Source organism: Peromyscus californicus, unplaced genomic scaffold, assembly GCF_007827085.1.
Source record: "Peromyscus californicus insignis strain IS unplaced genomic scaffold, ASM782708v3 Scaffold_14__1_contigs__length_90479793_seg_2, whole genome shotgun sequence".
Lineage (NCBI taxonomy): Eukaryota > Metazoa > Chordata > Mammalia > Rodentia > Cricetidae > Peromyscus > Peromyscus californicus.
This window is the reverse complement of record NW_026294436.1, coordinates 9,463,008-9,488,234: the sequence shown is the minus strand read 5'-3', so window position 1 is coordinate 9,488,234 and position 25,227 is coordinate 9,463,008.

Here is a 25,227-nt window from a genome sequence, read left to right as displayed (position 1 = left end):
GCCCACAGTTTTCACAATAAGTCCTAAAAATTTGCGGTAATTGATTTTAGCTCAGTTGGGAAAGACTGACTGACATCTGAAGACCCTTAAGATATACTACGTGGGACTAGAGGGATGGCTTAGTGGTTGAGAGTACTTGCTGCTCTTGCATAAGACCTAAGTTCCACACCCATTACCCACATGGGACAGAGCACAACTGTCTGCAACTCCAGGGGTCGGTCCTGTACACTTTTCTGGGCTCCTTTAACACTGTGCACATCTGCACATACTCACACACAGACACATGCAGGAAGATAAAAATAATATAAGTAAATATTTTTAAAGATGTGCCGTGTGTGTGTGTGTGTGTGTGTGTGTGTGTGTGTGTGTGTGTGTTATGTGTACATGTTTGTACAGGCACATGTGCATGGGGATGCTAGAGTTTGATGTTAGGTGTCTTCCTCAATCACTATCTACGATGTTTTCTATCACTGAACCTGGAATTCTTGATTCATCTAGACTGACTGGGTGGTTAGCTCCAATAGTCCCCCATGTTCCCTTCTCCAGCACTGGACTTGCAGATAGGCACCACTGTGCTGGATTTTAAAAAGATTTAATAATTAATTTTTATGTATATGCATGTGCTTTCGAGTGCAATGTCTGTAGAGATCAGAATAAAGCACTGGGTCCTCTGGACCTAGAGTTACACGTTTTGCAAGCCTCCCCATGTGGGTCGTGAGAACGACACTCAGGTCCTGTGGTAGATCAGCATGCACTTTTGATGGCTGAGCCATCCTCAGTCCCCAGGCTGACATTTTTTACACTTCTGCTGGGGGTCCAAGTTCAGGTCTCTATGCTTACACAGCAAGAACTCCATGGATATGAGCCATTTGCCCTGCGTTTGTACATCTCTTTATTATGCACAGTTTATGTGCATTTGGTGAGAGCGGTGCATGTCTCCTTCGGACAGCCCATCTGCTTTGCAAACCAGTCAGAGTGCCGAGGGCGTCAAGGCGCGCACCCAAATGTTCTTGGAGAATTAGCCTCACTTCTAACTCAAGAGGTGTTTTATGGCTGCTAAAGCAATAAAGCAAGCCCATTCTCAGTGGTGCACCAATAGCAGCAGTGGCTTCTCGCACAGACTGAAGATTAACAACGGGGCTTCAGGAGATTTATAGAGCTGGTTATTTCACCCTGAAAGGGAGAAGGTGTTCCTAATTCTCTCTCTTGCCTTAATAGACTGACAGTTCCAGGGCTTCGGGGAGCATCTTGAGATAAATAAATCTCCAGATAACGCAGATGGGAGTGGGGAGCTCAAAGGGACTCTGTGACCCACCAGTGTTCATGGCTGCAAAGGAACAGCCACAGGAACGGCAGCTATCTGCTCTTGACTTGTGCAGTAAAACCTAAGTGTCAGTCCAAGAGAAGTGCTGAGATTGGGAAGCTGGACTGTTGGGTCCCAAGCCATTCTATCAAACCCATGACACTCGGAGGAAGTTCTAGATTAAGCTGATTGAGGTGGAAAGGCCCATCCCAACTGCGGGTGGCACCATTCTGTGGGCTGGGCTCCTAGACTAAGTAAGAAGGAGGAAGAAAGCTGAGCACCAGGGCTCACTCATCGTTCTCTGCTTCCTAACTGTGGATGCAAAGTGCGTGGCTGCTTCACGCTGCTAATCGCCTTGATTTGCCACCATGATATGCCATAGCCATTCCTTCCATAAGTTGATTTTGTCGTGTACTTCATCACAGCAGTGAGAAAAGTGACCCATCCAGTCTCTACCTCGGGACTAGTCCACAGTATCAAAATCGGCTTTGGGTCTTTGATCTTTTCCACCTCACCTTTCACTGACATCACTGAGCTCCGTGACCTGTGAAATAAATGTGAGTTGTATTTTCTCTGCACTCTGTCAGCGTCCAACTGGTGTGACTTCTAGTGCATATGAGTAGATAATGGCTATGGGGCATACACTGATGGACTTTAAAGAGGTCTCTACTCCCAAATGAGTCCTAGAGTTCCCTGAGTTGGCTCAAATATATACATTTGATATCAACCTGAAAGGCAAGATAATCAAACCAGCATGGTAACATATTTTGGACTTCATCTCAAAAATATATTCTCAATAACTTGGCATCTGATAGCTTCTTGAGGTAGATGGTCACAATGTATCCATAGATAGGAAGCAGAGATAGATGAATGCTGGTGCTCAGCTTGCTTTGTTCCTTTTATTCAATGTGGTACCTCAGCACATGGAGTGATGTCACTCACATATAGGGTGGGTCTTCCCACAGCAGTACATAGCTCACTGTACAATGGAATGCACAAGTTCTCCATGATCCCAAGATAACACTTCATTTCAGTAGTTAGAGTAAGTGTAAGACATCATATGAACATATTTGTCTTTCAAATTTCTAGATTCTTGAAAAAAATCACTGTTTAACTACTAAACCTACCTTGAACATAGCCTTCAGGTTCTCTCTGTCTCATCTGACGATGATGATCATCCACTGACACAGAGATCAGGGTGTTTTATCTGGTAAGATGTACTTGACAGAATGGTGTTGAGTAGTACTTAGGAACAACAGTTTGTGAAGATGACATGGATTTAATCTCAATTTTCACACTTGAAAAAACTAGGGCTGTGGGCTGGAGAGATGCTTCAGTGGGTAAGAATGCTTTCTATATAAGCAGGAGGACATGAGTTCAAATCCCCAGCACCCAGGTTAAAAGCTGGGGTGTGACTTTGTACATACCTGTAACCCGAGCATTGTGGACAAGAGAAGTCAGGAGGATCTCTGGGACTTGCTGGCTGTCAGTCTAGCTCCAAGTTCAGTAACAGGCACTGTACCAAGAGAAGAAGACTCAAGGTGACACAGTGGGACACCTGATATCTCCCTCTGTCCTCTGCACAGGTGTGTACACACACACACACACACACACACACACACACACACGCATGCACACATGCACACACGCACACACACACACACACACACATGCACACATTCACACACGCACACACATACACACACCAATTTGCATAGGCATTCTACCTTTCCGTGTCTCCATTTCTTTGTCTATTCAATGTATTCAATAGTAACAAAATGTTATCAAGACTGTGAAGTACACAGAAGATGTTTGGCACATATAAATCTGCCATTAAATACTATTTTCTTAGTATTTAACCCTACTTTAATTTGTAAAAATTCATACTGATGGATGTATCTGAGTGTCCAATAGATAAAGGATTACAAACTGTGGCAGATTCTCATTTTCCCAGCATTACATATCCAAATAGCAAAACCTTCAATATCATTCTCTGGAACTTCAAAAAGTCTAACTGTTATGGGTGCTTGTTCCTGTGTCCCTGTATATGGGAGGCAGGGGATCAGTCTTGACTATCACCCCTCAGGTACCATCCACCTTGGTTTTTTTTTTGAGACAAAAACAATTTTCTGATTGAATCTGGAGCTCACTGATCAGCAAGTGCCAGGGAGCATCCTGTTTCTGCTTCTCTAGCTCTAGCGTTATAGGCATGCAGGACCACGCACTGCCTTTGTGTAAGTGCTGGGATCCGACATGGGTGCTCAGGCCTGTCCAGCAAGCACTTTGTCAACTGAGCCACTCCCTTAGTCTGCCTGCTCTTTTCAGTAAGTGTTTCCCACAGTTGACTTCAGACTTGCCTGAGGATCTTCCCATTGTCCCAGGCTGCTTCTTTGATGTATATGGTTTTAGATACATAGTATTCTTCATTGTATTTTGGTTAATCTTGATCGTCACCTTGATTGGATCTGTAATCAACTAAGATACACATCTCTGGGCAAGTTTTGAGGGCATTTGCTGGAAGAATTTATTGAAAGAAGAAACCCTCCCTTCACAGTGGACAGCACCTTCCAAACATGGCCCAGATATAAAACAGGTCCTAAGGAGAAGCAGTGTTGCTTCTCCAAAAATCCTCCAGGCTATTGTTGTTTGATTGAGACTTCTGAGACATCCAGTCTTATGGACTGAGCATTTGCCTTGTTCTCAGCCTCTCGAGCAGGCAGACAGACATTGTTGGAACACTCAGCCCAAATGGTGTGAGCCAATCTAATAAACCCTTCTCCAAGATAAATGTTCATTTCATCGGTTCTGCTTCTACAGAGAACTCTGAGCGATACAGTAATCATTTGAATTCATGAATCTTGTGATACACCTGTATTTACGCATAAAACAGACACCTGAGGAAAACATGTATATAATTAAACACATGTATATAAAGAACTGATACATATAGCCAATCTAACCCCAGTGACAACCAGACCTCAGTCTATTCAAAATCATCAAACATATTATCACAGTCATTTGTTACAATGAAAAAGGAAATCCTTTCTTCCTAAATAAGGATTTTAGCATGCACATGGTGGAGACGTCAATGAGAACCGAGTATCAATAATGTTCATTGTGGTTCTGATCTATATTTGAGCACATCCATTTCGGCTGGTCACATTAGATGTGAGAGGTAAAAGTGGATCATGCGTCTGTAACTAGCACAGGAAACCAATAGCCCACCACAGGAAATCGACATTCTTCTATTAACTCTTGTCAGACCCACTCTTGTCTCTAGGATGCACTCAAGCTCAATAGCAGTAAGAAGATGGGACAACTCAATCATTTTATAAGGAAAAACAAAATGTGTCTGATTTTGCAAAATGTCTTCACTTGCAAACTTCTCTGTGCATAGATATGAAGGTGGTTCATATGTACTGAGCTCACTCCATGTTCCTGAAATGGTACTAAGCGCTTTCCCTATAATATCTTTTCTTTGATCTCAACATATCTATAGTTGCATTGCTAAAAACTGGTGGGTCCTATGTCTTTTTCTTCTTTAAAACAATAGAGATCATAAAATTTGCCTCTGAATCCCTATCACTGATCTATCGAAGAATTTTGATGTTGTGTCTAGTCTCTGGCCTTAATTGTCACTGGTGATTTTCTCCATTAACATACAAATGTACATTCTAAACACATATGTACATATACATATGCACATAAATATGCACATACATATATAGACATACATACACATATATGTATGCATAACATATTCACAAATGTACACACAAATGCAAACACATATACTACATACATATAACATATGCACACAAATACATACACATACAGCTCACACATACATACATGTACACACAAATACATGCGTACATGCAATATATACACAAAAAACACACATTACTTGTTTATTATTTTGAACTTAATATATATGTTTTCACACTTCTAAGAGACATATTTACCACCTCTCCCTTTGAATGAAGAACTAGACTCAACTAGACTCATTTTACGTTACCTGTCATGAAAAATAGCATAGATCTAAACAATGACAGCAAAGGACCAACAGAAGCAGAGATCACCTTGGTTGCAACTCTGTGAAGTTCTCTTTCTCTCTCTCTCTGTCTGTCTCTTTCTCTCTCTCTTTGTTTCTCTCTCTCCCTGTGTGTGTGTGTGTGTGTGTGTGTGTGTGTGTGTGTGTGCATGTGTGTGACACAAAGATAGAGAGGAGAGGGAGGGGAGACGATGGGTAGGGAGGAGAAAGGACCTGTGTATGCAGGAACATTTGCCTGCATGCGTGGAGGCCAGAAAAGGGCACTGAATGTCTTTGATCATGCTCAACCTATTCCTTTGAAGCAAGGTTTCTTTCTGAACTTAGGCTGTCATTTTCCTTGCTGGGATGGAAGACAGCATACCCCCTGACTTCTCTGCTGTTTCCCAAGGACACCTTGTAACTTGAGGATTGAGATCCAGACTCTGCTCTTCATGATTGTACAACAAGTAGTCCTAACCCTTGAGCAATCTCTCCTGTCCCAATACAGGACCTCTTCTGTTTTCCCACTGTGTACACCAAGCTTGCTTGCCTGAGACTAGGGAGCTTTTATCTCCACCTTCCATTTCCCCCATGGAGTACTGAAATGATAGATTTGCATCCTGCTATTCCTGGCTTTTTACATGGATTCTGGCAACTCAGACTCTGGTCTTGTTCCACTTATACAAAAAGGGCTTTACCCCTAAGTCCTCTCTCCAGCTCCAGAAAATTGATTATGTAGTGACATAGGGTATCATATAAATTTGACACCTGTCTAAAATGATTATATGATAGTTTTACGGACAAATAAAATTTTAACTTTCAAACTTAAACAAATATTCCAGAATTAGTAAAAGTTAGCTGCATAAGGTTTTATGTGTCTTATTTTTATATGTTCCATTTGAATTTTCTCATTATTGTGTTGTTTTCTAACATGCTTAGGGATTTTGTACTTGTATTTATGAGCTGGAATTTGGGGTATTTTCCTTTATCATAACCCCTGTGAGCAACTGACATTATAATTACTCTTGTCTTACAAATATTAATGAGAAAACAATTTTTTTCTCCTCTAGAAAAGTAAGATGAAGGTTGATGTTTGTATTCGTATAGTTCAAGAAAGAGTGATTCTGACAGTTGTGTTCCTGTTTCTATGGCTGTGACAGCTGTGTTCCTGTTTCTATGGCTGTGACAGCTGTGTTACTGTTTCTATGGCTGTGACAGTTGTGTTCCTGTTTCTATGGCTCTGACAGCTGTGTTCCTGTTTCTATGGCTCTGACAGCTGTGTTACTGTTTCTATGGCTGTGACAGTTGTGTTCCTGTTTCTATGGCTCTGACAGTTGTGTTCCTGTTTCTATGGCTGTGACAGCTGTGTTACTGTTTCTATGGCTCTGACAGCTGTGGTCCTGTTTCTATGACTGTGACAGCTGTGGTCCTGTTTCTATGACTATGACAGCTGTGTTCCTGTTTCTATGGCTCTGACAGCTGTGTTTCTGTTTCTACAGCTGTGACAGCTGTGGTCCTGTTTCTATGGCTGTGACAGCTGTGTTCCTGTTTCTATGGCTGTGACAGCTGTGTTCCTGTTTCTATGGCTCTGACAGCTGTGTTCCTGTTTCTACGGCTCTGACAGCTGTGTTCCTGTTTCTACAGCTGTGACAGCTGTGGTCCTGTTTCTATGGCTGTGACAGCTGTGTTCCTGTTTCTATGACTGTGATAGCTGTGGTCCTGTTTCTATGGCTCTGACAGCTGTGTTCCTGTTTCTACGGCTCTGACAGCTGTGTGGTCCTATTTCTACAGCTGTGACAGCTGTGTTCCTGTTTCTATGGCTGTGACAGCTGTGTTCCTGTTTCTATGGCTCTGACAGCTGTGTTCCTGTTTCTACGGCTCTGACAGCTGTGTTCCTGTTTCTACGGCTCTGACAGCTGTGTGGTCCTATTTCTACAGCTGTGACAGCTGTGTTCCTGTTTCTATGGCTGTGACAGCTGTGTTCCTGTTTCTACACCTGTGACAGTTGTGGTCCTGTTTCTATGGCTGTGACAGCTATGTTCCTGTTTCTATGGCTCTGAAAGCTGTATTCCTGATCCTATGGCTCTTACAGTTGTGTTTCTGTCTCTATGGCTCTGACAGCTGTGTTCCTGTTTCTATGGCTGTGACAGCTGTGTTCCTGTTTCTATGGCTCTGACAGTTGTGTTCCTGTTTCTATGGCTTTGATAGTTGTGGTCCTGTTACTGTGCTTTCTCTAGGTAAGATTTTTTGCAAGTTTCACCTTGTTCTGTAGTTTTAAGATGCTTTCAAACAGATATTTAACCCACATTGTCTTTGTTCTCAGTACATTGGTGTGCAGTGGGAGGCTAATTTACATATTATTAATATACTATCCCTTCTAAAAATTAAAAATCCTTTGCTTTCCAATTAACTCACACAAAAGAAACAAGCAAACAACAACAAGAAAACACTGCTTTTCAGGTCTTGACTATGTATGACCAGACCTGCATGTTCAATTTCATCCTCAGCTCTAAGCTATGCAATAAGGGGTTAATATGAAAACAGGAGAATGGCACATGTAAGGCCAGGAAGCAGTAGGGTATCATATACTAAAATGGTAATTGAAAGAAATGAGGCTGGGGAGATGGCTCAGTGGGAACAGTGATGTCTGGGTGAGCATGAGAACATGAATTCAGCCTCCAGCATTCAAGTAAAAAGCCTGGTGAGGCTCATTGTCCAACAGCTTAGCCAAACTGATGAGCTCAAGGTTCAGTGAGAGAACCTTTGTCAAAACATAAGGTATAGAGCAATAGAAGACACCTGATATGGATATCTAGGCTTCCCATGCACTAGCATGCACACACACACACACACACACACACACACACACACACACACACACACCACACCACACCACACACATGAACAGGCCCATGTGTGCAGGCACATACCCCTATGCATATCCATAAATAAAAGACAAGTAGACACTGCCCCAAACAATACTGAACAACTAAATAGATATATTGAAGTGCAAACTACCTTAGCTATTCTGACTCCATGGAACAGCCAGAATAACAGCACCACTGTACACTGCATCATCCCATGTCAGAAACAACATTCTTTACCTCATAAGAGCACTGAAGACTCACTGGTAAAGTGAAGCTGTTAATGTCATGACCTTGCAAAGTTGGGCATCAGCCTAGAATGGCTGAGTATTTAAAACAGCTTATAAAACCTGTCTCATAGACCTTCCCTTTCTGAACCATCAGAAGGGTACCAGTTTACATCACATCTATCATTCCCTCTCCTCTTTACATTTGTATATTTCTCATATAAAAATATCATGTGTGGGTGCATGTCTACATTTTACATCCCATTTATTTCAAGACCCACTAGCATAGCCTTGCAGGCAAGCTTGACAGTGAGCATTTGTTTGGCTATGGGGGCAGTGGCTATAGCTTAGCAGAGTTTGGGTGGAGAAATGGCTAGACCAGCAGGCATTAGCTGGGATTGGATGTTCTCTGTCATTGGTAGATGGACCTATAAGCTGGCTTCAAGGTACTTTTAAAGATGAACCATCTGATTTTATTCCTAATGTCTAGCCATAAAAGGACAAAGAGAGAGAGATGAATTTCAGCAACAGAAGCTCTCATGCTTCTCTGGTTCGCGCACACACACACACACACACACACACACACACACACACACACAGAGTCAATCAATGACATACATTTTTAATAATTAACTAAGATATAGAAGCCAAACATAGTGTTCATTTGTTAGAAAAAAAAATGGTGGCTGGCAGGAGCCAGGGGCAGGCTTGGGGATATTCAAAATACTCTCTTCTCAGTTCTTTGTAGTCATAACATATATAGTCTTTGATCAAACTTGTTCTGGAAGCTATTCATCAACAATGCATTCTCTTGGGTGTTTGCTAGTTGTGGCTGAAGCTGACTTTGATAGTCTTTGTATGCCAGGACCAAAGCTGAAGGAAGATGTTCTCTTTTAGATATGACCCAGTGCTGGACTCTGCGAGCTACAATATTGGCCGGGTGGTAAGGTGTGGCCACTGATGCAATAATGGCATGGTAATTATACAGGTAACCAACTACTTTCTGATAAGACGTTAGGCCTACTTCATGGGAGGCATTTCATATCTGGTATTGCCAACCTGGTCAAAAGCCAATGACTGAGAAGGTTCTAAATCCTATGGAGAATATAGTGCTATTTTGCTAAATGCCAGTTCTGTCAAACAGCATTCTAAACATGTCTATGCTCAAAGACCTGTGACCTGGGTAACTCTGGCCAGAAAAGTTTCATTTTATAGCATAGAGCAGTTAATACAGTCATAACTGGCCAACGCAGAATATAGGTAACTCTGAATGCTTAATTATGAGTAGGTCATCAGTATCAATCTCTCCCTATACAACTCTCAGGGAACTTTACAGAAATGGGACCAGAACATAAGATCTGACAGATCAGGAGGAAGTGCTAACTTCTAGACATGACACGGCTAACATACTCATGAACTCACAACAGTTATGATTACTTGCATGTGGCCTACATAAGATCAAGTCATTCAAATTTTCATCATGGATGGGAAAATAATGTAGACAGTGTGTGTATATGTGTGTGTGTGTGTGTGTGTGTGTGTGTGTGTGTGTGTTCCCATTCTGTATATGGCTGTTCAGCTTCACAGATGAGGTTTGGAAAAAGAATCATGGAATAAAAAGATAGGAAAACAATACATGGGTAACAATTTTAGTAACACATTTCTGCAAAAGCACCATAGCTGTTCACCACAGCTTACTATAATTTAAAACAGAGATAGAATGAGAAGATGGTGGAAGTTAGAACAATACAGAAATTTCTTCCATTGCATCTGGATCAGCAGGGTTTAAAAATAACAGAGCTATCTATAGCCTTCAGGTTTGGTGACATGGTTAGTTTCCTTTAATGAGTGATTACTAAATACTTTATGTTACCATGTCATCATAGGACCTCTGGGCTTTGTCGAGAAGAGGAAGAAGATGACTAGAAAGAAAAAGATGGTGAAGATAAAGAGGAATGGGGGGTGTGGAGATGGCTCATTGGTTAAGAGGGCTTCATGTTTTTCACACAACCCAAGTTCAGGTTTCCGATCCACTTCAGGCAGTTTATGACCATCAATAACTCCAGCTCCAGGGGATCCCACATCTCTTCTACCTCCTCAGCCACTGCACTCACATGGACAAACTCATATACAAACCCAGGCACACACACACAACAACAACAACAACAATAAAAACAATCATTTGAAGGTAGGAAAATGAATTGGTAGTAAGAATGGTTTGCAAGGCCAGCTCCACAGTAGCTGGCTCCTGCCTACCCTGGATCATTCCTTTTGATCTTTACTGTGGCGCCCCTATTATACATGTCACTGGAGGACTCATTCATCATACCAAAGCTTGCTCTTTTATTCTTCTAAGGAATAATACAGCGTCTATGGCTGTGATCCCAGGCTTCTGATTTAATCTGAGATTAATATACAAGTTCAGATAGAAGAGACCACAATCTAGCCTTTATTTGCTTATTTTTGCCAGTGAGAGAACAAAGAACTTAGATGTCTGGATGGTGACTCAGAGTAGGTCTGTGCTACACAAAGAACCAAATTTCAGTCATATGTAAATGCAGTCATTTAACCAAGGCAACAATGTCTGTTGTTTTATTAAAAAGAACCTCATTTTTCAAACCAGTCCTTTCACTTTAGCTCATATAAAGGCTGTTTCCATTCTGAAAACGTCTTACAGTTTCATGATTATACCCACTGAATACATCACACTCAGAAAGGAAAAGACAGTTCTAGATGAACTGGCTTATCCCTCTACATTATATTAATTCTTGGCATATTTATAGCTTAATGCACTTACGCTCTGAAATAGTTCTGTTTAGGGTCGGGTCAACTAACAGATACAGATGTGCAAGGTGTATATTATATATTGGGTTTTGAATGTGAAAAGTGCCTCAGAGGCTCATGGGTTTGCACACTAGTGGTGCTGTTTGGAACAGCTGTGAAACCACTGGGATGTAAAACCTTGCTGAAGGAAGTGGTGCCTGAGGGTGGCTTTTGACATTTTGTGATCTGGCCCCACTGGCTGCTCTGTCTCTGCTGTCTCAATCCAGATGTTGTGGGGCCAGCCACCTTGCTGTTCCTATCACCGTCCTGCCCGGTCCAATGCCTTCATGGCTATGGACTGTATCCCTCTAGAGCCGTAAACCAAAATAAAGCCTTTCTCCCCTGAGTCGTTTCAGGACATTTCATCACAACAACAGAAAAAGAACTAATACAACATATAACTTTAAAATTTAGGGTTATTTGATGTTGTATTATCGGTATGGGGGAGGAAGCAATGATACTTTCAGAAAAGGAGAGAAAACTCCACTAAAGGCTTCCTTTTGCTTGTTTCTGGATTCGGTTAACAGTAGCTACTCTCTACCTATATTTACTGGTTGAGTGCCCACCGTAGTGATCATCCCTGAATGTGGAATATCTATTTAATCCTCACAGTACCCCTAGAGCAGTGGTTTTTAACCTTTCTAATTCTATGACCCTTTAATTCAGTTCCTTGTGTTGTGGAGACCCTCAACCATAAAATTATTTCATTGCTACTTCATAACTGTAATTTTGCTACTATTATGAATCCTAATGTAAATATCTGATATGCAGGATATCTAATGTGCAACCCCTGTGAAAGGGTCATTCAACCCCCAAAGGGGTGGCAACCCACAGGGTGAAAAACATTGTTCGAGAGGAAGGGTGACATGTGATTGCACAACCAAGCAAGCCAATTTATAACAAGTGAAGTTCAAAAATAAAATCACAGAAAATATTGTGTCATGTTAGTGTTAAGTTTATGGAATGCCATGTGAGTCTCTGGTTGACATGGTAAAAGACTATGGTGTGTGCTGAAATTGAAAGAAGTGATAGATAGATAGTTCAGGTTTGTAATACAAATTTATATGGCTCCTACTTAGAGTTTTATACAATCTATTAATGGTAAATAGTTCCAGCTATAGAATATTATGGATGTTCTACTCTGTCCAGAGTTGGAAATGACAATCATTTATCCTGATTGTCAATATTACTGGAGTTAGAATAGCCATGGAAATCAAAATCTCTGTGCATATCTGTGAGAAATTTCTAGACTGAGTTGAGAAACCTGACCTGAAACTTGGATGGCGATTATTCCATAGGCTGGAGTCCTGGACTGAATAAAAAAGGTTCTGAGCACCAGCATCCATCTACCTCTCGCTGCTTCTTGACTGTGGATGTCATGTGACCAGATGCCTCACTCCTGCTGTCAGGCTTTCCCTTCAAAGACAGACTGTACCTTCAAACTGTGAGCCAAAATAAATCTTTCTTCATTAAGCTGCTATTTTGGGTATCTGCTACAGGACACAGAAATATGAAGCAGGAATTCAGCTGACTATAGCAGAAGCTAATACCTGGAAGAAGCAGGCCTCTTCCACAGGAAAGAGCCAAGCCTCTTTTTAATATATATTAGCCAGTTCCTGCAATGATTTTCTTGTGTGCTATGATAGCTTTTCCAATCAATTCTTCTTCTAAGAACTTCTAACAGTGTATTTTCTCTGAGTTACCTTGCAAACATCCAAAGACAAATGGCAGACAGAACAAGGATTCTAGACCACCTGCTAGTGAATTAAGGTAAATATCCATAGGAAGACACTGCCTATGCCAGGGGGACCAGGCAGACGTTTTATTGCTTGTGCAAATTAAGCTCAGACCCTCCTTTCTTCCTCATGCCAAATGGCACACCCAGAATTCCCCTCCAACAACTAGCTCAGAACAAAAGGGCTGTTTTCATACCAGGTGCATTCATGCTATGTCACAGGTTTTCCTAGCTACCTAGCAGACTTACTCCACCAAGCAGAAAGTGGCAGGGCCAGAGGATTGTGGATGGTAGGTATGGAGATGGGCCATGGGGAGAGGAAAGGAAGGAACAAGGATGGAGAGAAGAATGAAGACAAAGATGAAAATAAGATGGAGAGAGCTTAGATAGAACTATAAGCAAAAAGGAGGAGAAGGAACAGAGAGGAGCTAAGTATGAGAACAGAATTGAAGCTGTGTAGACAGAATTGAAGACTAACGTGAATGGACTGGTTTCATGTAGGTAGATTCATTTGATATCCCTCAGATTAGTATCCCTACCACTTGTAGCATCCTCCCCAGGACTCTGGGAGAAATCTCCTCAGGGCAGGCACCTGGGGGTTTCGATAGGCATCTTGCCATGGCAATGAGAAAATAACTAAGTACAAAAAAGTTCCAGATGGTCCTGAGAAGGAAAATAAACATGCATTGAAACCATCTGAAGTTGTCCTAGGAAAGGAAATGAATGTGAGTCTATTAGTGAAGATGATGAAGGCATGCAGAGTTAAATCCTATCACATGTTCACCATAGCAACTGTCTTCAGTTGATGTCATGTCTTGTATATAGATCCGTTTACTACTTTGGGTGACTTCTGTTTTATTCTGGGTGTCACCTTGGGCAAGGGGAACACAACATTGTAGATAGCATGGCTTAACAATTTACAGTCATTCATAGTCTACAAGAGAAAAGAGATGATAAAGCAAGCGATGTCAAGGTCTGGGGGTAAGTGGTATGAAGAGCATTGATGCAGTGGTGCAGAAATATGGAGGCAGCGTGGCCATCCTGGGGCAGAAGGGGTACAAGTCAGGCTGTGCTGGGCCACACAGTGAAACACTGCATGGAAGAAGGAAAATGAAGGGCTGAAGAGATGCCTCGGTCAAGAAACTGTTCGTTACACAAGCCATGGGTGCTTGCATTCATCGTCTCAGCATCTATATGAAAAATCAGATGCTATGATACATACCTATTGTGAGACCAAAATGAGAACAAAACGCCTCCATCTTAAAAATAAGGCCTAAGCTTTCTCCATTTTAGGTACAGGCCTGGAGTTACTGGAACAGGCCTTGAGTTACTGGAACCAGTCAACCCAGATTCCAGAAATTAGAAAAATACAGAGTCACAAGGTATTCATTTGGTGATGAGTATTTAACCAAGGAATGTTCCAACCCTGGTTTCCAGGGTAATTGACCACAGAAATGTCCCTACCTAAGGACAGCCAATAAGAAATGGTGACGGGCAAACCACCCCCTTAGAAGATTAAGCCATGATTTCTGGAAAGTCCCTAGAAGTGAGCCAATCAGAATTGTACCTGTACTAGCACCCCCTAACTGATGTAACCTTGTGGTTTTTGCCTTTAAAAACTGAGCTTGCAGAGGGGCGGGCACTTCTTCCAGCCTCCACTGCATTGGTGAGCTCAAGTTGAAAGAGAGAGAGAGAAAGAGAGAGAGAGAGAAAGAGAGAGAGAAATTCTGTCTCAAAAAAACCTAGGAAGATACTCAATATTGATCTCTAGCTTCCACATTCATGTACACACACACACACACACACACACACACACACACACACACACACACACACGCACACATGCACGGAAAGATGAAAAGGAAAGGACCAAACCTAGAGAATGGGTGTCCGAATCAAGGTGTATGGGTTCTGTGTGATTCCAATTAAATGTGAGGGTTCTCTCCCTCCCGACCCCCAAGTATGTGTGTGTGTGTGTGTGTGTGTAGTGGACATTATCAAGTACTTAAGTAAGTGCTGCAAATTGCATAGGAAAGAGCCCTATACTTTGCAGTTGAAATTGTAGAAGGTTTTGCAAGTACATGTGGCATTTGGGAATCTATAAATAACTTGGTTGGCAGGATGGGCCCAAAGGTTCCTCAGATCTACTTCTCCAGTTAGGCAAAATCATCCATCTCATTAATTTTACAGCCTTGCTCTTCTCTTCAGATTTTTTTCCATAGGTTGATTAAATTTTGTTTGTTTCTTTTTGAGATAAAAGCTGACTGACCTTTGAGAAAGAGAAAGGGATATTTATACGCATTGGTGATCAAGCCGCCTCAAAGTCAGAGGCACACAAAGGTTATCTCCTTGAGCTTCACAAATTCGGTTAGTGCATTGTTTGCTGGAGTTCCATTTCTACTTTGCTGGAAGCATTTTTACAGAGCCTGACCTTTATAGACACTTTAATATTCATGTTTGTGTAGAACTATCAGAAGAATACAGTTTCAAAGATGCTAATCTGATCGTTTCTCTCTGTGCTCCTAACCTCTCCCACTTTCATCCCCCTACTGACAGCAAAAGAAACTGATTTAATTTAAATTTGGTGTCATCCACAACTGATACCCTAAGGGATTATTCAGGACATGGCATATTTTCAGCACAAATATTATGTGTGAAGAAATTCAGATAAATGGGGTAATTCACAGCATAAACTCAATTACATCAATCAACGACTATTTATTACTTCCCACCCTGGGCCTGAAATGAACCAGGTGTAGAAGAAAATAAGTTCATTGAGTTTCATGGTGAATTTGCCCTCCAGATGATTAAGGAGATAAAACATACAAATTAATCTATTATTTTGTTTACTCACTCAACAAACATTAGTAGAGCACCTACTTACTGTTATACAGTAGAGATACAACCTCATGCTTCATAGAGATGTTTGTTACAGTCAAGAAATTTCTATCTAAATGGAAAGGGCTGGTAAGTGTGCCAACAACTGTTAGTATAAACATAAGCACAAGGCCTCCCAAGGTGATCATCAATGCTTATAAAAAGCTCTCTGAAGACTGTAGACTCATGGCTACTATCACAGGAACAAAGCAGATTCATGGAGGAAACTTTACATTCAGAAGCCCAGAGATGGGGCCTACAGAGGTGACTCAGTGGACAAGAATGTTTGCCACACAAATATGAAGACCTGACCTTTGATCCCGCCAAAGCCTCCCATGGCCATATGCACCTATAAGTGTCAGGGTGTTCTGAAGGTAGAAACAGGAGGATCACTGAGACTTGCTGGCTGCCAATCTAACTCTAGGTACAGTGAGAAACTCTCTCACAAAGGAATTGAGATGGAGAGAGAGCAGGATATCCAAAGGCCTCCCCTGGCTTCACTTGTGTAAGTGCACAGGTGTGTGTGTGTGTGTGTGTGTGTGTGTGTGTGTGTGTGTGTGTGTGTGTGTGTGTACACATACACCTATATACACAGACAGAGGTCTACACCATATATTAAAAAACATTCATATACACATGACACATTAAAAAGTTAATTTTTGATAGCCCAGATATGATGTAGAATTTAACATAATACAGAAATGGAAAGTACAGTCACAGCTACATATACTGAATGCTATTAATGTGTATACATTAAACACATGTACACACACACACACACACACACACACACACACACACACCCGCACGCACATGCACACGCACACACACATGTACACACATATCCTCAGGGTGAAATTGACTAGGCACTCTGTGGAGTGAGCAGAGATGCAATCATGCATAGAGAGTGAATGTCAACAAGGATGGGAATAAAGCTGACCAAGAGAGGTGTGCCATGATGTACAAAAGACGGCCATCTAGATGGCTCAGTGGGTGAAGCTCCCTGCCATCAAGCGTGATGACCTGAATGTGAACCCTGGGACCCACACTATAGAAGGAACAAGCTAACTCCTGCAAGTGTTCTTTAACCTTAACACATACATATGTGAACATACACACACACACACACACACACACACACACACATGCACAAACGCAGGCACATGAACACACATACAGATATACACTGACTGAAGGAAATTTAAATTAAAGCACTTAAAATGTACAGAAGACCGTGAAACAAAGAGGCTCTGTAAATAGAGATCAAAATCCACCCCACCCCCTTTTGTGTGTGGAATAGATGGTTGTATTTTCAGAAAATGCTTGACACCCTAAGCCTCAAGTTATAACAGAAAGATTTAAAAAATACAGCACAATTATTCAGAGGTCCTATTGAGGTGTGAAGGAGACTGCTGGTCCAGCACCTCCTGCAGTCTTTGTTTAAGTCTCTGTAACTTCTCATGAACACCCCTTGTGTTCAATTCTTGTTTTACTTCTTGCTACATGGTCCATTACCTTTCCAGAATCTTTGTTAAATGTGACCAATATACTTATGATGCCCAGATACAGAACTCAACCCAGATGTTTCTTCTCGACTACAGACTCACCTATCTGTGTACCTGACATCTTCATGTTTTGGTCACGGAAGAAAAGTATCATCTTTTTTCCATTGTTTTTCTTTAACAGAAAATAGATTTTGTCATCCAATATATCCCAATTATAGTTTCCCTCCCCTCTACTCCTCCCATTTTCTCCTCACCTCCAGATCCACTCCCTTTCTGTCTCCCATTAAAAAGAGCAGGCTTCTAGGAGACTACAACAAAACATGACAAAATAGAAAATAATAAGGTCAAGGAAAAAATCATCACATCAAGAATGGACAAGACAACCCCACAGGAGGAAAAGATCCCCAAGAGCAGGCTCAGGAATCAGAGCCCCACTTATGCACATTCAAAATTTCCATAAAAATGCTAAACTGAAAGCTATAATGTATGCAGAGGTCCTGGTGCAGACCCGTGTAGGCTCTGTACTTGCTTAAGCTCTGTACTGAGTTCATATGAGCCTTGCTTAGTTGATTCACAGGGCCTTGTTCTCCTGGTGTCCTCCATCCGCTCTGGCTCTTACACTCTTTCTACCTCCTCTTCCAAATGGTTCTCTGAGCTCTGAGGGGGAGGATTTGACAAAGACATCCCATTTAGACTCTCTTCTCCCTAACGTCTGGCTATAGGTTTTTGCATCTGTTCCCTTCAACAACATATTTGGGAAGGTCTTTGACTGCCCCCCATTTTAAAAAGACAGACTAACAAGAGAAAAGCATGTGACACTTATTCATTTTGTATGACTCAGCACTCTCAGAAAGGAAGAGGCAAAGATCGCTTTCACCCCCTTAGTCAGAGCCGACCCTGATTTCCTGGTTTGCTTCAGACATCTCCAAGCTGACCTCTCTACTGCTGCTCTTGCCTCACCATGTTCTCAGGACAAGAGTCAGAGTCATCTTTGCAAAAGTTAGTTACAGGCTGAGGCTGTAGCTCAGCTGCTGAAGTGCTGGGCAACCATGCAGGCAACCTTGGGTTCCAGCCATAGCACTTCATATACCAGGCATGATGGCACTTGCCTGTCATCCTAGCACTTAAGAAGCATAGGCAGAGGATCCAGAGTTCTGAGCTATGCTCAACTACACAGTGAGTTTGAGGCCAGTCTGGACTACATGAGAACATCTTTCATAAATATCTTAAAAATATAATAATAATCAGGGATCTTAAGTGTCGACCCAATGGACACTCAGCTATGTGACACTTCATTCTTGGAGCTGTCCTATGAACTTAAGGATGTTTACTTGGAAACATCACTCCCTGGTGTTTAGTGACTATATACCATTGGGAGATCATCAACACTGCTAATACAACCAGGGATGATGTAGATATTGCCAAATATCCTCCTAGGAGCAAAATCATTCCCTTTTGTGAAAACTGAGACAAACTAGATAAGATTGAGGGGAAACTTAGGATATAAGAGTCAAATTTCTAGGTTAGAACAGATGGCTCAGGAGTTGGTACAGCAGTTAAGAGCACCTGCCATGGTATCATAAGCAGGTACTTACATAATAAACCAGGCATCTTCCACATGTCCATGACCCCAGCTCTAAGGTGGATAGAGACAGGAGGACCACAGGGACTTGCTGCCTAGCTTAGAAAGTGTGTCCTAGGTTCAAAGAAAGACCCTGCCTCAAAGAAATAGATGGAAAATGGTAGAGGAAGACATCTGACACCCTTTCCAGCCTTTCCATGTATGGATAGGTGTGTACACCTGCATGTGCACACACACACATACACATGCATATAGATACACAAAAATAAAGAAATAATATTTTAATAGAGTTAATCCCCCACAAGAGACGGTACTCATGTACAGTGCTTCATTCCCAGTCCTCTGCCCATCCCTTCCTGACCTCTAGTATGCTTTCCCTTGTGATCCTTTCCCCAAATCTTACCCATCCCCCTGCCATTACAGGGAATGCTAGGCATGTTCCTGACTGTGCCATGCAGGGTTCTCTCCAATCCTCTTTAAAGGGGTTGTATAACTGTCAATTTCCAAGTGGCTTTTTAATCACCCAAACTGACAACTGATCTAGTCATCCCTTCATAATAATTCTTCATTTAGGGATTAACCTTCCACAGAGGAATAATAGTTGGGGAAACTAATTGAACTTAACTTTGTGCCATTACTCTGTAAATAATGCATTATGCTAACTATGTGCCCTGGAAGACTCATGTTCTAGTAGACACTGCTCCATACTCCTGGCATTTATGAGTGAATGAAATAGATCCTAGACTGTAGCTGAGGTAAGCAGATATTAATGGAAGAGTGAATCTATTTAGTTTTATCAATAAAAACCCAGAGTCACTTATCAGGGGTGAAAGCCGAAAGATCAGAGAAGCAGAGCAGCCAGCCACCAAAGAGTTCTTACCTCTAGGAATCCTCAGACTGAATGAGCTAGATCCTGTCCCCACCCGCCTTATATTCCTGTCTCCACCTCCCTAGTGCTGGGATTAAAGGTGTGAGCCACCACTAACTGGCTCTGTTTCTCTTTTTGACTGGTTCTATCTTGTGTAGCCCAAGGTGGCCTTCAACTCCTGATCTTCCTGCTTCCTCCTCCCAAGTGCTGAACACTGCCTGGCCTCTATGGATAACTAGGGACTAACTCTGCTCTTTGATCTCCAAGCAAGCTTTATTGGTCAGAACACAAACAAAATATCACACAACAATTAATCAAATCAGCAAGTAAAGGATACAACTGTGGGATGACTCATCCCCAATGGGCTTGAGGGCCAGAAGGCCCAAACAAGTGAAAAAGATACTTTCTGAGAGCCAACCTGGGTCTGCCTAAGGGCCTTAGCAACAGCAGCTGAAACATGATCTGGAGATGACCTAGACCAATGAGAGGCAGCCATGTCACACCAGCAGATGCATATTCATCAGACCTTCCCCCAGGGAGGGTTGGAGGGTATATAAGGCTTGCCTCTTCCTGAATAAACTGAGCTTGTTGTTTCCACATTCCCCCAGAGTCTGTGTGGTTTGCCTCTGCGCCTACTTGGCTCCCTCCCCCAAAGGGAACAACAGCACAGGACCCTGCTACGTACAATGTAGCAGATGATGCCCAGTGCTTCTGAAGACCTCAGAGACGAAGAGAGTGAGCTGTGCTGTTTGAAGCTTGCAAGTGATGGAAGCTAGTCAGAAAAGGCCTTCTTGACCTCATGAGGGTGGAAAGATTATCAATTTTTGTGTTTCATTGTGTTATCAATCATTCTGTTGGCATATAAGCACCAGGAGGCCTATAATTTGAGTTTTTCTTGTAATTTTGTCAATGAGACAAATTCATCTGATTATTAATTGGTCTTCGTAGATATTTCTTGACCTTTGAATATATACTTACTATATGTATATATTTATATGTGAATGAAAGAATTCTTTAATCAGATAAAAACATTTGGAGAAGGAAATTCTTATAATTCTATGCTACAGCATCTTGAGGTGAAGAACATTCTAGAAATGTGGCACTCATTTCTTTTATGAATCTACTATAAATATCATAATGGTGATCAGCTTGAGGGTGAATTTGCACAGAAAGAGAACAGAGACACTATTGAATGCTGTTAGTTCTATGCGATGCTTACAGAACATCTTAGTTTTCCTGTTACTCTGATCAAATACCATGACCAAGGAAACATTCTTCAAAGTTATTTGGCTAATAGTTCCAAAGAGATAATATTCCATGATGACAGAACTGATGTAGCAAGCAGCAGGCAGCTGACGGACCAGCTAAAAAAATCACATCTTGAAATATAAATAGGAAGCAGAGAATGGATTAGAAAGGACAAATGGCCTTTGAAACCTCAAATCCTGGCCCCAGACACTTCCTCTAGCAAGTCCACATTTCCTAAGCCTCCCCAGACAGGGCTACCAATTGAGAACCAAGTATTCAAATGCTCAGGACTTACTGTGGCATCTCATTCAAACCACCATGCAGAATTTTCAAAATATGCCAGAGAAGACACTTAAACCTTGAAGATACAGTAAAAGGTACAACAATTTAAAAAGCAGTCAAGGGCTGAAGAATTGCTGAGTGGTTAAGAGTTCCTGCCTCTCTTGCTGAAGACCTGAATTCGGTTACCATGACCCAGGTTAAGCAGCACACAACCATCTGTAACTAGCTCCAGGGGATCTCTGGCCTCCTTGGGCACCACCCCTCTCCCTACACACCCAGGCATGCTTGTGCACACACACATACACACAGAGAAACACATACACATATAGATAAAAAATAAATATTTTTTTTAAAAATGTGATCAGAAAACCAACCAAAAAAGTAAACCATCTCAAAAACTGTGACTCAAATGTCAACAGTTTGGGTGTGAAATTATGATCATTTAATAACCAGCCCCTTGCTTTGTTAGTTTACAGTTACTATAAACTAATTCCTGCCTAGCTCAAGAGACTCAAAAATTAGTATTATTACAACTTTCTAACAGGAAAAAAAATAAGCACAAACCTGCACATGTCCCTGCTGGTATCTGCACAGTGGTAGAGAGATGATCATTGCCTCTTCTCGATCCTCCTTCCCCATCTGACAAATGATAGGACATTTCTGTTTATATTTGAGCCATGTATGCTATTAGTTATTAAGGGTTCCTGTTGCAGATGGATCAGGGTCCTGCTTTCTTTCTTTTACTTATGATGCTTACTGGCTTGCTCCCATGGCTTTCTCATAGCACCACAAGTCCAGGGGTGACACCATCACAGTGAGCTGGGCCCCCCTATCAGTTACTGTTTAAGAAAATGTCCTACAGGCTTTCCCACTGCCTGATCTTACAGAGACATTTTCTCAGTTGAGGTTCCCTCCTTTCAGATGACTCTAACTTCTGTCAAGTTGAAAAAAAAAAAAAAAACAACTAATCAGTACAACTGGAGAGAGGTAGAGAAGTCAATACAGAAGAAGAGAGAGGGAGAGAGGAGAGACAGGTAACACTAAGGATGTTTGAAAAAGCCATACTATGATCATCCAGCACTGTGAAGGACAATTTCTGGTTTTGCTTTGATAATTTTGACCTTTGTTAGTCCTAAAATTTGGAGAAATATGGATATTAATGATAGGTTGCTTATTTGTCCTAACCTTTGCCTGCAGTACATTTTCACACTGTCTCCTCCATGGCCATCAATACCGAAGCCCTGCTGCTGCCCTAGGTCACACAGCTCAGTTCCGTCTAGTCCCCAAGATTTTCTAAAGAGGCACAAACAGCATCCTAGGCAGATAGGGGCAACACTTGGGCTAGCAGGTGCCCAAAAAGGAGGGGCTGTTACAAATCAGAACACATTTTATTTTCTAGCTTTCAAACCGAAGCTACAAAACTGTAGGAGTTAAGAAAATGAGACAAAATTGTACTTAACTGGAGCTTTTGAAGAGATAAAATGTTTGTGGATGAAAGCTTTTAGTCTGAATGCCTTCCATCATGCAGGGCTGGCGATGCCTCAACACGTGTTTAGATGAGCGGGTGCCAGGCAGCCACAAGGCATTCAAGCAAACCAAAGCAGATCACGGTGTAAATGTGTCACATTCTGCTCTCTTCCTATGTTCTTCTCCTTCCTCTCAAGGGCTTCCAGAAAAATCTATCTCAGGCTGTAACACCAACTGATGTTGTGTGACTGTCACTAAGGGACACGTGTACACTGTGAGCTTCTTCAAGCCACTTTCCTTAGTGAAGTGTTAGCAAGTCCCCATGCAAGAACTTCCAGGTACGAACATCTTGTGTAGAAAAAGCAGCAGATCTTCTTGTAAATAGCACAAAACAAAAAAACAAAAGTAGTATCTTGGCCATTTCTTCTCCCAGGGAAGAACTGGCTTTAAGTATGGTCAGTGACTTTGCATTTAATAATCTGAAGGAAAAGTACTCAAATTCAACCCCCTCTCTATTTGTCTCTCTCTGTATGTCTCTGTGTCTCTGTGTCTCTGTCTCTGTCTGTCTCTGTCTGTCTGTCTGTTTCTCTCTCTCTCTCTCTCTCTCTCTCTCTCTCTCTCTCTCTGTGTGTGTGTGTGTGTGTGTGTGTGTGTGTGTGTGTGTGTGTGTGTGTGTGTTTGCTTTCAAGTGTAGGTCCCGGGGAATCACTTCAAGTCTCAGCTTGGCAGCAAGCTCCTTTCCCCATTGAGACACTTCACTAACCTCAAATATTTTTAGAAACGTATAGGAGCCTCACTGGTAAACCAGATCTTCACAGGGTTGTGAGTGTACACATTCTCTTAACATATCATCATTGCTAGTGTGTATGTGTGCATGTGCACATGTGAGTGTGGGTATGCACGTGCAAGTGGCAGTCAGCCGTTGGCTTCAGCTGTCATTCCTCAGAGGCTGTTCACCTTGGCTTTTGAAAGGGGTCTCTTCTTGTCCTGGAACTCAGTAGCCAAATAAAACTAGGTTGATCATCAGTGAGTAGCAAGGATCCTCCTGTCTACACTCCAACAGCACCAGGAGTACAAGTACCTGGTACCTCACCTGGCTTTATTTTTTTTTTTACATGGATTCTGAATATCAAACTCTGGTCCTCTTAGTTGCAAGACAAGCATTTTTCCAAATGCATTATCACCCCAGCTCCATCCCCTTTCCAATTACAGGGGCTTATGTCAGAATCTCCAACAAATCTACTTGCAAAACTCTGTGAGTTTCTTTTTCTAATCAAATTACTAAAGGGCATTATTACTGAAAAAAATGGGTAGTTGAAATACACTTAGATAAGATCTCCTGTAAAAGACACACATAATGAAGGTAACCCTGCAAAGGGAAAATGATGGATTAGGGCGAAAATCAAAGGTACATACATATCTTTATCTATGTTATTTCTACATATATAGATAATATTGAAGGAATCTGTAAGGGAAATAGGTAAAAAGAAGTTAAACGTGTTTTTGGAAGTCTCGCTAGCATTGGGAGTGTCCTCGAAGTATGAAATGAATGGGGAGTCAAGAATCTAAAATAATGTCAGGGATAAGGAAAAACACAAGGTAGACCCTGGCTATGAAGTGTGTCTGAACACACCAAGGAAGATTTTGCAGACTAGGAATGCTCAGAGAGCTCTGATCAGCCTGAGCTCCACTGTGATTAGCTCTCCTTAAATAATCACCAAAGCCCACTTTAATCAAGTCCTGGAATCCATCTATGGTGTAGTTCAGTGGTAAACCCAAAGTTACAGGCCTTCGTTGATGCTGACCTTTTCTGAATAGTTGTCTATTATTTGGTTTTTATTTTTTAAAAATTATATTTATTTCATGCATTCACACATATATAATAGTGCTCCATGAAGATCAGAGGACAGCGTGCTGGAATTGGCTCTCTTCCTCCACCATGTGGGTCCCAGGGGCCAAACTCAAGTCTTTGGGCATAGTGACAAATGTCTTTGCCCGGTGTCCAGCCCTGTTTATTCATTTTTAAGATTAAAGTTAACTTAAAAACAGTTGCTTCCTCATCTATGAATCTACCAGCTGGTGATAAATTCAGTTCAAAAGATGAAACTAGTGTTGAACTCACAAAACAGCAATTTTCAATTCTCTTAATTTAGGTGGGCTTATCAGGACTGTTCCAATGACTGAGGGGCACACACTACTTTTTCTCATTCTATTTTTTGCCTGTTTTTGATAGTTGTGTATGTGTGTTAGTTACATTATCAATGTCGTGACCAAATACCTCACAAAAGACAACTTAGGGGAAGAAGGGATTATTATTTCTCACAGTTTAATTAAGGATGGCGTCCATTATGACAGTAAAACAGGGTGGTAGGAGAATGAGGTAGCAAGGCTCCACCTCCTCTAGGTTCCATAG